The sequence below is a fragment of the Galleria mellonella genome, unplaced genomic scaffold (assembly GCF_026898425.1).
Source record: "Galleria mellonella isolate WM207_F2 unplaced genomic scaffold, CSIRO_AGI_GalMel_v1 utg537, whole genome shotgun sequence".
Lineage (NCBI taxonomy): Eukaryota > Metazoa > Arthropoda > Insecta > Lepidoptera > Pyralidae > Galleria > Galleria mellonella.
In genome coordinates this window covers 4,218,623-4,232,231 of record NW_026442112.1, presented here as the reverse complement: position 1 = coordinate 4,232,231, position 13,609 = coordinate 4,218,623, and the positions used below count along the sequence as shown (strand labels likewise).

General features: G+C 32.4%; 1 protein-coding gene and 1 long non-coding RNA gene across 2 annotated transcripts in view; both read right to left on the bottom strand.

Moving 5' to 3' along the window:
* LOC113519268 (CUGBP Elav-like family member 3-B) overlaps positions 1-13,609 on the bottom strand; it is a 981,529-nt gene that overhangs the window by 308,069 nt on the left and 659,851 nt on the right. The gene's annotated exons all lie outside the window — the stretch shown is intronic.
* Positions 7,249-8,064, bottom strand: LOC128201529 (uncharacterized). The gene is made up of 2 exons (XR_008253273.1): positions 7,639-8,064; positions 7,249-7,516 (listed from the first exon to the last, which is right to left on the bottom strand). It is a non-coding gene; the product is annotated as an uncharacterized LOC128201529 (long non-coding RNA).

The window sequence follows — 13,609 nt, the reverse complement described above, 5'->3', positions numbered from 1 at the left end:
AATCAAGTAATGATGATATTTAGAGCGAGCTGTCTTGTTTGCTATTCCAAATTGTATAAAAAAAGAAATAAAAAAAATGCCCATTCATTTTCCAAAATTACGTACAAAAAAATGCATTTAGAATAGGTACATCTGTATCACGTATTACAGTCTCTGTCAATACAAACACAAGTAATCATTTATATAATTTAATATGACATTACTAAGTATTACATAAGCTATATTCACATTCGAGTACATTTACCTGAAACTGTAATATTCGAATTAGCTGAAACCGTGTAAGAAAGAGACAAAAATACATGCGCCTTGCAGTGGGCGGGGCGGGCAGTACATAGCCAGCACACCTCCACAACATTAGGTACCTACGCTTGGACGTTTTAATTGCTTTATTTAAAAAAAAAAAACATACACGCATTCATAAAATATATCAAAATAGTATTGTTATTTACTAGAGATGTAACTAGAAACATGACTAGATGTATCCTGCAGCTTTGCTCGCAGAAATTAGTATATAGAGTATGCCATTTGCTTATAACCCACATGTATATCAAATTTACCGTGTGGTCCCGGCATAGAATACGTTATTTCTTCCTTTACCATGAGTATCGTAAGAGGCGACTAAGGAAACTTGATAATTGAAGGATTAGCAGTAGCGTCTCTCTTAAAACATCGTCAAAGCCTAACTGCGGTTGCCAATCCGCCTGTCAAGCGTGGCAACTGCTGGCAAAACCTTCCAATGGGGGGAGGTGTATGTTCAGCAGTGGACAGTTAAAGGTTGATATGATATGATACCAAATTTTATTCCAATACATTCAGTAGTTAGTAGTAGAAAGAGTAACAAACATTTTCTTTTTTTTATGCAACTTAGAATGGCAAACAAGCTGACGGCCCACCTGATGGAAATTCAGCATATCGCCCATTATACCCCCCATGCGTTGCCATTCTTGAGGACTCAGATGTTATTCCTCTGTACTCTGTAAATTCACTACTATATCCCACCCTTCAAGCCGAAACACAGCCATGCAAACACAACTGCTTCACAATAGAAACACGAATGGGACAGAGGTGTTCAAGTAAATGACTTTTATACAAAGTGTCCCTAGATGGTAACCATCGCCTATAGAGGCGATGGTTACCACTTTCCATCAGGTGGGCCGTCAGCTTGTTTTCCATTCTAAGTTGTATAATAAAAAAAAAAATAACCGTATTGAAAACTACCTGTTTTTTAAGTCGATTGAAAGTAATTTTAGAAATAGACATATAGAGGCATATCGTGTTATAAACGATTTGTGTCTGTCTGTATTTATTTGTGTCGTGACGGTTGAACAAAATTAATGGACAATCGATGTCACTGTCCATTGAAGACAGCGTTTAATTGTCAACTTGTATAACTCAGCGGTCACAGGCAGTCACATTTAATATGACACCTTGTTGCTAGGTCACGCGTATGACAACACTTCTGAAAGGAATTTATTTGTTTTAAATATATATACAGTCCAATATACTCCATGAGCGGGATGGATTACGAATAATATTTGAGGAATTAATTAAGTCATATACTGAGATCAGGTGGCTGTGTGCCGACAGTAAATGCTTTAATCCGAACTTTATATCGTCATAGTCGTAGAATACTGACGGATTTTTATATGTAATCTTTGTCAGATCCGTCAGTATTCTACGACTATGACGATATTCATTATTATATCATATAACATTGTAAATTGTATCAGCACTCTTTTTTCTTTTTTTTTAAGCTACTTAGAATGGGCAACAAGCTGACGGCCCACCTAATGGAAAGTGGTAACCGTCGCCTATAGGCATAAGCAGTAGCATGGACATAACATATTCTGTTTCGCCCATGATACTCCCCCATTCATTGCCATTCCTGAGGACTCGGGTGTTATTTCTCTGTACTCAGTAAATACACATACGCATTTGAATGAATTGACTCGTTATGTATTTTGTTCTTCATAAGTAGACATTAAATTAACCTGCGTGTAATTTTGTCGAGAAAGCACGTCTAGTTTTGGGACCATTCCGGATCTTTAATCTTGGGCGGCTGTGACGGCAGCGCGAGCTTAGGTATTTGTCTGCAGTTGATTTTATTCTGTATTTTATTTATTATACAATAAACACATATACTTTATGACATCGTAAACTGTATGTCTGGAATAGAATTTTAAACAGACCGTGCCAAAAGCGATTTTATTCAAATAAGAATAAATATAGAAGTTCAAAGTCACAAACAATGAATAGCCTAGCCATGATTTTTTTTTTATACAACTTAGAATGGCAAACAAGCTGACAGCCCACCTGATAGAAGGTGTTAACCGTCGGGGCGTCGGCTATAGCATGTTATGTACATGAGCAGTATCATGTACATAACAGAGTATACTGTTTCGCCCATAATACATCCCATGCGAAGCATTCCTGAGGACTCAGGTGTTATTCCTCTGTACCCTGTAAATTCACGCCATATCCCACCCTTCAAACCGAAACACAGCCATGCAAACAATATTAAGCGTAAATGTACTGGGTACGGAGGAATAGCACTTTATTAACACTATAAATACTTTAGTAACACTAATAATGTATAAAAATATAACAAAGGTAAGTAACTGTATAAAGGCAAACTTAACTCTAAAAGAGTTTTTATTATACATATGTAAGATATTAAAATTTAACCATTATCTGATGTAATTGGAGTTTATACTAAAAGTAATTAAATTTGGTCTATACGCCGAGAAAGCAATAACTAGATAATATTTGTTTTACTAAGACAAACAGACTGTATTTGTACGGAGGCAGCCTGCAATATTAACATAACCGTGTTGTTGTTTATGAACTATTTTCATAAAAACACATGACCCTTATTTAATATGAACAACTTTGGCGGCGCATTTGCAGGCTGGCTGATTTGTGTATATATTTTTTATGCCTACAGTTATAGGCGTACATTTTTTTTAGTTTCAACAGTGAAATATGGTTATAAGTTTTCTGGATTACGTTATCTTTATATAGAGGGGGATTTTCTAAAAAAAAAAAAAAAACAATTTTAATAGTTCTGTCCTATCCGTATTTTTGCCACTAAGCAACTCTGGTTTTATGGTTGTCTTTCGACTTGAAAGGCGAGATATGTTAGTCAAATTACGTGATTACACCCTAACTCCAGGAAAGGCTAAGTATTAAGAGTTCTCATAGTATCTGTGCTTGTTGCATGGCCGTATTTCAGTTGGAACGATGGGATATTGTAGTGAAATTAAAGGATACGTAGGCATAATACTTAAGTCCTTAGGAAAGGTAATGAATCAAGGATATTATGGGTATCGGAGTATATGTGATATCTATGGTATTATTCATATCTATAGTCGACGGTTACTATTTTTATTTATTAAACTAAACTAAACTAAACTAAATATAAACATTTAGAATGTGTAAATGGCGGACTTAACACCATATGGCGTTATCTATTAAACGACTGTAAACAGGAATATTAGAGAAATTAACTGACGGTCCAACGTAATGAACAATATTAGATTAAAATAGTAATTAAAAAAGAACATACACATAATACTCATACGAAAAACTTAGATACAAGGGAAACACCAACATCAGACAAAGTCTAAAACATATTCCGATTACTGAATCCAGAGAGATTCTAAATAAAAAGAATTTTCCATAAGATGGGCGGTCAGTTTGTTTGTTATTTCATAATTCATGAAAAACACGGTAATGGCTTAGCATGTTTTTTTAATTGATATCGATCTTTGTGACTGTCATTTTATTACACAAATCTAAGCACCGGATCAGACCGAAAATCCAAAGAATGGAGAATCAAACTCAATTTTTTACTATGGAAATTTCAGACTAAAACTATAAACTATTAGCATTCTTTTAAATTTTGAATTTTTTACACTTGTAAAACACTTTTCTTAAAGGAATATAGATCGATCGAAAAAATTTGAATCTCCATATTAACTTGACAAATTACTAAATGACAATTACTAAATGACAAAAAGTTAGCCTACTAATGCCCCGTACGAAAGTTTCAAAATTTTTTGTTGCTAATTAATCCATTGATCATAGGAACTGACTAAGAGAACTTATGACTGAGGGATGGGCAGCAACATCCCTTTTAAACCTCACCAAAAGCCAAACTGCAGTTCCCAAGCAATTACTGACAAAAACGCCCTTATGGAGGAAGCTATGTTCAGCATTGGACAGTTAATGGCTAATACAACAATTGATCCATATTTCTTTGGAACAAAACATTTACTTACACTTATAGACGAATACTAATTAAGAGCAAAACTAAACTTTTTCTTACGTACTCACGTTAATTTCTCATTTCACTTGCACAACACTCCATTACAAGGATGGCGATGACGTTAAATTTTACTCCATACAGCGTCAAACTAGTTGGAGCATTAGAATAGAGGGCGAAATATTTTAAATGTAGCAAGTATATTTGATTTCATAAACTGGCACCACTGAGAAGAAAGCAGAACTGGTTCAACTGAACCCACGATTTTATTTAAATACTTTGAGCAACGTTGATGCATTTGCATGAAGTAACACTAATTTCCTCTCCTTTCCAAATTATTATCTTTCGTTCCACAAAATACTTCCACTAATAGGGTTTAATTTAATATCACGAAACCGGCATAAAGTCAAACACACAATATCAATTTAACACATTAAATTGGCAAAGTTCGAGCCGATGCGATGTGGTTCCAACAAGAAATTTCTGAAACAAATTATTAGCTTTTGTTGAGAAGTAAAACCGATCATAAATTACGAATCCAGTATCCAATCCGTGAACTTAAACAGGATTTATTAAGTAAGTAGGTAATTTAATGAAATTATGCCCGGGGCGAACTGTTTTGTACCTAAAGCCTAAACGTGGAACATTTTGTTCACGGTCAAAAGTTCTCTTTATGTTTGCCTCAACGTCCCACGCTTTTGAGTTCAACAAGAGACAATCTTTAGTGTTAATTTTAATTCGGCCACAATAATAATCACTGATATTGCATGCAACGGTACACACGAGTATTCCAAGATCATGTTTTCTACTAAGATCTTCACAAAAAAATTCGTCAGCATTATATCCAATATATATATATATATATATATGAAAAACTTTAAAGACTGCTACCATTCAAAATGTTTATATAGAACCGAAATTTTAAAACGACAAAACGTATGCCTAGTTAATGAAATAAAAAATGAAGGAAATTATATAATGTGGTGAATTATTTTTAGATTATAGATTTTTAGATTAATCAGTAATGTATATTTAACAAACGTAAAGTATGCCAGTTCATATATACCTATATATTAAAAATAAAATTATGTATATGCATTAGTAAAACAAAGAGATTTTGTATTGCTTTAAAGTTCATCGAAGGATCATTGAATTTATTTCGCAACATACTTTAATGTTCGCATAATATGGAAATTATTTTCCTGCAACTGTTACATTTGTAATTTTGAAAATGTAAGAGTAAAAATCATAAAAAATTACAGTGTAATAATAATTATGATAAAAGTTGATCTAAATAAAGACGTTTCTATTCAAAACTTGTACAACTGTTTGCCATTAAAAATTAAGTGTTCAAATTTTTTATCCCAAAAGTAATATAATTGGAAAAGATACCGAAGGAGAACAAAAGAATAATAATGAGACACATAAGCACCTGAAAATTAGCCGTTCCCAGTCCTCACCTAAAGATATTAGCAGGAAAGTTGTGGAAAAAATGAAGTTTACCAACAAAACCGAGCGAGGTAATGGGGCATACGAAAAGGGATATTCTTTTACAAGTTTCGTTTGCGGGGCTTGATAAAACTTTTTTTTTTATATTTTCCGTCCAGTCTTCGAATCCATAACGCTAGATGGCATGTTAGGGTTATAAGGAAACGACGTGCTAACACCTTATACGGGCCAGAGGTCCTATAATGTGGGGAGAGTTTAATGGATTGACGAAATAGGGTTGGCCGTTACGTGTTCCACAATTTAAATATGATTGTTCATAGATAAAGTGTTCGATTGATTTTTGTCTGTAAACTCAGTAGTGTATTAAAAAAAAAAAACATTAAAAAATTGTTTCATTTTTGTAACACTAGTATTATATTCTAAATTTTTTTCTTTCTTTTATAAAAATGAATTCTCATTTCCGCCAAGTATTAATAATCTGTGTTCTCACATAAAAATCTCTCATATCCTTTACTTTACTTTTTAAATAAACAATATTTTGGGTTAAAAGAAAAGGTTATTTATAACTTTTAATTTCGATTTAACTAGATATATTATGATGTAGGTATATATTGTAATGTCATTAGAAATACTGTTTATATTTTAAAAAACTTGTAACAAGTTAATATAACATAATTAAAAGTATTATACGAGTATATATATATATATTTATTTATTTTTATATAAAATATAAAAATAAATACTTAAAAAGACTGCTCGAAGCAATAAGGTTGTCTTATTTTATTTTTTTCATTATCTATTTTGTAAAATATAAATAAAGTATTTTATTTCGTTCTTTTATAATTTATATATTAATACGATAAAATATATTTGTGATAACTATGTTTTATATTTATTTATTATTAACTTTAAATTTACCTTTAGTAATATGGATGAAATCATATTACGCCGACCCCAAATAATAATTGAAATAAAGGGAAGGATCATCTGATTATTTATTATTACTTACAATCTAATAATTTATATTTATGTACAATAGTAATAATTTATAAATTCATATTAATTGCTATAACAAAAATAGTTTTGATTTATTATACAATTAGTTATTGTTGTAGTTATACTAAATTTATATTTCGAAACAAAAATAAAATCTAATAAATACATTCTCTATTAAATTTTTAATAATTAAGACTGTATCATTTACTATAATAATTTTTCCTAATAACAATTTTTTTAATTCTGGAACTTTGAATAGAAATATAGATTGTTGTGTAATAAATGTAAAGGTATTTTTTTTTAATGTTTACATCTTGACACCTGATTTATCAAAAATCATGAAATGACATATGCCAATAGACCAAATACTCTAGTATTTTGTCTGAAGAAAGACATTTTTATCTCAGTCAATCAAGTTATCATTGTCACGCAAAATAAGTTGAGAGCACTATTCGTAATTTTATAAAACTTTACACACTTTAAAAGTAGCATGTATTAATAAGTAGTGTAAAAGGAAAACAAAAAAAGAAACAAAACAATATTTTATTCAATTCCATTTTATTTAAACGAATTGAAATATTTCGATTACAAAACAAAATGCGAGTAGAATTGTCAAACTTAACAATTGGGTCTCAATATCTTAAGTTGTCTTTTAAACAAACGTTAAATAGTCCTCAATCAAAACAAACTAATGTAAACACGCACGGTAAACAATATAAACAATGGGAAGACCGCCACATTTCATGTTCACCAGTGAGGCACGTTATAAATCCTTCAACAAACTGACAAAACTCAGCAAACTTTAATCTGAAAATAAAAAAAAAAATAACATAAAAAAGAACGACAGAAAAAAAAAAAACAAAAAGTAAGTACAAAACAAAAAGAAAAAGTCACTTTTCGTATGTTTAAATGCCAATTTGTTTACTTACAATAACAGGCGGTGGATATTCAACTTTTGCTGAACGCAATATATCTACGAGATGAACCATATGGACAGATAAATTAGTCCCAGTTTAAATTAAACTTCGAGTGAGGCTCTATTGACGGGAGGGAGCGGACGCGGTGTTCGTACGTCACTTGTATCGCGTCGCGGCACGTCTCACTCGCGCGAAGGTCGAATGGCGACTGAGGACGGGCGGGCGAGGGTATACGCACGCGGGGAGGTACGCACTCACGCAGGCTTGACAGCCAATCGCGTGCGTGCGCCGCGCGCACCCCCGCGCCCCTGTGCCCGCCCCGCGCCCTCCCGTCACCTCACAATCGATGCCCTATATTGCATTAATTATTTAGGGAACACGCAATAAGATAACGCAAGGTGGCAGATAACGGATCTACGTAAGTTTAAATAAATCATAGACAGCTTTTCAGTTCGGTGGTGCGTATGGACGCGCGCGCTCTAGTAGCTACACGTGTCAAAGGATGTTACTACACTTGAATGATTATACGAGATGTTTTTTTATTAATAGCAACTAAAGTTTGTTGTACACACACACACACACACACACACACACACACACACACACACACACACACAGTTACAGTTACAATATTTTTAAATTTAGAAGACGTCTAGGTAATAATTACTGTTCTATAATATGGTATAAATTTATTAGATTTTTTTTTAATAATTTTTCAACAGCGTCGTATTGTATGTTTGCGGTTTACGACTCAGAAGGTCGTAAGTTCGAATTGGATAAAAAATGAATTTTGTGTCAATTTTTATTATATTTATTTAATTTAATCTATATACTTTAAGAACGTTACATTGAATGACTAAGTACCCTCTTCACTATTATAGTCGTAAACATATATATATATATACATATATATATATATATATATATATATATATAAATATATATATATATATAAATATATATATATATATATATATATATTTTATTATATTTAATAAATAAATAGTATATATTTAATAAAATAACCTTTATTTACTGTTTTTTTTTTATTAAAGAGAGCAACAGTTATCTGCTAACACGACCCTGTCCCATTCGGGCCGCCGAACAGCTGTTTCGATGGAATATGGCACTGAATTTACTAGTACAAACGGAAGAATGACACCATAGTCTTTGCAGAAATTGTAATGCTTGAATGGCGTCACAGTATATTTTATGATGTTGACGTTTATAGACAATGATTATTAATCGCTTCTTACTATTGCAATTTGTAAAAAGTGTTGATATTTGTGATTATTTTATGTTTATTTTTGCAAAAAAAAAGTAAGTTTGTTTTTTTGTTACATTATAGTTTAATTTTTTTTACAACACAGGGGGCAAACAAGCATGCGGCTCACCTGATGGTAAGTGACTACCGCCGCCCATGATCACCCACAACACCAGCGGCATTGCAGGTGTGCTGCCGGCCTTTTATAAAGGAATATACTCTTTTCTTGAAGGTTATGTTGTCGTATCGGTTCGGAAATACTGCTGCTAGAAGTTGATTCCAAAGAATGGTTGTGCGTGGAAGAAAATGCCTTGAAAAACACACTACGATGTTTTTTTAATGGATGATAATGAAAGGGTAGCCCAGTGAGGGGTGATAAGTGAGAATGAGAAGGTAGGTCAGTTAGCCTATTGTTATGAATACACCTGGCATTTAGCACGATGGTTTTCAGGGTGGACCACGTGGAGGTCTACCTGATATATATATATATATATATATATATATATATATATATATATATATATATATATATATATATATATTATATATTTGATATAGTAATATATGTTAAATGTAATTGAAGAGTAAAGAAAATAATTTACAATTCAAACAGAGAAACCTGTAAGGTTAAATTCAAAAGAAAAGTGTAATGCCTATCTCTACTTATCCTGCAAAAGATATAGCGTGAAGATAGATAAATAGTAACCCATAAATAAAAACGGTAATAGTCAACAAATGCCACTGCAAATCCCATTGGGAATTCAGTCATGGATGTGTTTATGTGTATTTTTTTTTCAAACAAAAAACTAGTGGAATATTTTCACAGATAACGCGTCCTACTGTCTGATGGATATGAATTGTTGGAGGTGATACGTTCCTTCGATGTATCCCATTTTTGCACATGTGATACATATATTCTAGTTTTTACATGAGAATAAATATTCAGGTGGAAGTGACACTCGCATAAATTCAATAAATATAAATATATATTGTAAATATATACTTAGGGTTAAGGAAAAAAGACAAATTATAAAAACTATTGATGGTATTTATATATGTATATATATTTATAATAATTGATTACGATCGATGTAAACGTAACGTTTGAAGGATATGTATGTATGTATTGATGTAAACGTATTATGATTCTTGCTGGTCGCAATATATATATATATATATATATATATATATATTGTAACTAAAATATATAGATATTACTATATAATATTATCCACCTTACTTAATACGAGTAGGACATGAGTTGGACGCGAGTCGTCAGTGCGTAAACACAGTTATTATCTAGAATTCACTGGGAACGCCTCTTCTACCCAGTTTATTCATTTCTTTACGATCTTACCACCGGATTCTTCGTCGACTGCACCACTAACTTAGTTCTCGGTGGAATCGTGATCGAATCGTAATCGAATCGAGTCGAGTAAATAAGTTCGGCTCGCCAACAGCCAGTGCACAGTACATATTTTATTCATGAATTGATCAAATGAAAACGAAATGTGATCGAGTTTCAAATCTAACTTGTCCCTAATTGAGGCACCGTAAAATATTTATTACGGACGTTCCGTTTATTATGGGACTGTTTGGAAATGAAGATTCAATTAGGCGCTTATTAAGAATTTTTTGAAGTTTAAATTAATTTTAGGCAATCGCTCGTAGGTATTACTTGCTGTTTTTTATGGGAGCATAGCTCACGTAAGTTACTATTTGACATTTTTTCAATACTGACAATTCCAAAAAAGTTCAGGTCAAACAATAGAAGTTCTTTTAAACACCATGGTATAATCCTGCCGTGCAGAAGATTTACTTTTTTTGTGACAAATCGTCATAGTCGTAGAATACTGACGGATGTGACAAATATTACATATAAAGATCCGTCAGTATTCTACGACTATGACGAAATGTTATCATCCATACAACATCATGTCCACTGTTGAATATAGACCTCCCCTATAGATTGCCATAAGGAACGGACCTGAGCCACCTGCATTCATTGATTTCCTGCAATGCATTTGAGATTGTCATTCCATCTTGCGTGGGATCGTCATACACTGCGTTTGCCTGTATAAGATCACCAGTCAAGAATCTTTGTTCCACATCGGTTCCCCATCCATTATTTCAATATATATCAAGTACAGTTGATAAGTTGTAAAGGATTCTATTTAGAAAATGACTGATAGTGTTATGGTACATATTACCATTATCTCAACCATCTATCCACTGCTGAACATAAGCCTCTCTCATAGACTGCCATAAGGTACATATTTTATGGTACATATACATATTAAAAATCCAATGAAAAAGTTTTTGTAATTCAAAATGTAATCTAAATAACAAATCTAACTTGTCCTTCTAATGTGAGGGTGATCATGGGCGTAAAATATTTATTGATCGGACGTTCCGTTTTTTACAACTTAGAATGGCAAATAAGCTGTTTGGAAATGAAGATTCATAGATATAAGTACCATGGACATAAGAATTTTTTGAAGTTTAAATCAGGACTCAGGTGTTATTCCACTGTACAAATTCACTACGATATCCTATTCAAACCGAAACACAGTTTTTTTGAAACACGAATGAGAGCATAAGCTCGACTTTTGTACAAAGTTACTATTTGCCATTTTTATGAAAAAAAATAAACCAAACTCCAACTATATATAGTAATAATAATAATTTGTTTGCTCGAAATGTGGTACAAATGATCTTAAATGATAACGAGCTACACATTTCGCCTTATCTAAAGGCATGCAAATTTTGCCTCAGCACTTGCTAGTTACTTTTTCGTGGCTTACATATATTAATAGTCTAATAGGAGTCAATCCATAAATATTGGCAGTCGCACATATCGTCATAGTCGTAGAATACTGACGGATCTGACAAAGATTACATATAAAGATCCGTCAGTATTCTACGACTATGACGATATACTAATGGTAACGGAACTAAACAAATCCATAATAAGTTAAAAAATATTATAAATGGTATACAATATAACTGAATTATAAGTATTTATACAATTAGATACATACATTTCATTATTTTAAAAAGGTCATTTATTGAAAAAAAAAGAATGTATTCCAGTAAAAATTTTTTTAATTGTAGTAAAAAAAAATTCAACGTAAATTTATTCCTAACGCATTCTACTAAGAGCTTAAATTCACTTGATACAGAGTGCGACTCTAAATATAAACTAGGGGTCCCTATAATGTTTGTAACGCATAACACGTGTCACGTGGTCACACATGAGAGATCGGCTGCACTGAATTTTGATGCTGGATATTAAGCTAAACAGTACATTAATTCTAAATCATTGTTCACTAAAGTTACTTATGTACATATTAATTCTCCTACTAATATTATAAACGTGAATTATATATATATATATTTATTTTTTTTTTTCTTTTTTTTATACCTAGAACTTAGAATGGCAAACAAGCTGACGGCCCACCTGATTTAAAGTGATAACCGTCGCCTATAGACATGAGCAGTACCATGAACATAATAGAGTGTACTGTTTCGCCCATGATACCCCCAATGCGTTGCCATTCCTGAGGACTCAGGTGTTATTCCTCTGTACCCAGTAAATTCACGCCATATCCCACCCTTCAAACTGAAACATAGCCATGCAAACACAACTGCTTCACGGTTGAAACACGAATGGGACAGAGGTACGACTTTTGTACAAAGTCTCCCTCTGGTGAACATCAAGTCAACAGACAGCATTTTTATTTACAATTTAATATGATTAATAAATAATGATATATAACAACAAGAACTAGCATATTTTATAAACAGCCTGTAAAAATTGTTAGATGTTCACTTGTTTGTATATTTTGGTGCTCAATACTACTTAAACGGCTGAATGGATTCGAATGAAATTTGGCACACGTATAGGTTATATACTAATTTAACATATACATGTATATATTAAACTGTGTATATTAATGTACGCGGGTAAACTCGTGAGTAAACTTGCGTATTTATATAGTTAATTCAAATATGTTCAGCAATCATCGACAATCAGCGACATCTAGGCCAAAAGACAAATTTGTAGTACAAAGATATGCAGGGATGAGGACCATTGGATTATAAAATAACCTATAAAAAAAGTCATAGATGATGTGGAAAGATGACCTGGTAATAAAAAAAAGGTAATTGTTATCCAAAATATATCGAAATAGTGAATGTTGAAGGAGATTGATCGAATCGATCAATTCTTTGATGTGGGAATTGGTAAATAATGATGATGAGGATGACGACGAAGATGATAATGATGTCAATTATGACGGTGATGACGCTCAACTATACATGAAGGATCTAGTTGACAAAATACCGAATACCGAAACACCTAATACCTAATCGCAACTCGCCTATTTTTAGTACAACGAGCAAATTTTTATTCTTCTACGCTTAAAATAGAATGAATACGATATTATTGTAAGATAATAATAAATCCTCAAACACTCGAGCTCTATTGATAGCGTATTACATGTTTATAAATTTTAATAAAGCCCCGAGCTCCTCCGTAAAAGGTGGAAGGCGAAAAAATGATACGCATTACTCACAGAAGAGGTTTAATACTGTGCCGGCTCTCTTTAATATTGGTACAAGAAAAAGGACGTAATTCAACCCCCCCTCCGCCCCTAATTTTAAGGGGTCACATCTCCCCAGCAAATTTGATTGACCCCAAGGCTTTTGCATACAAGA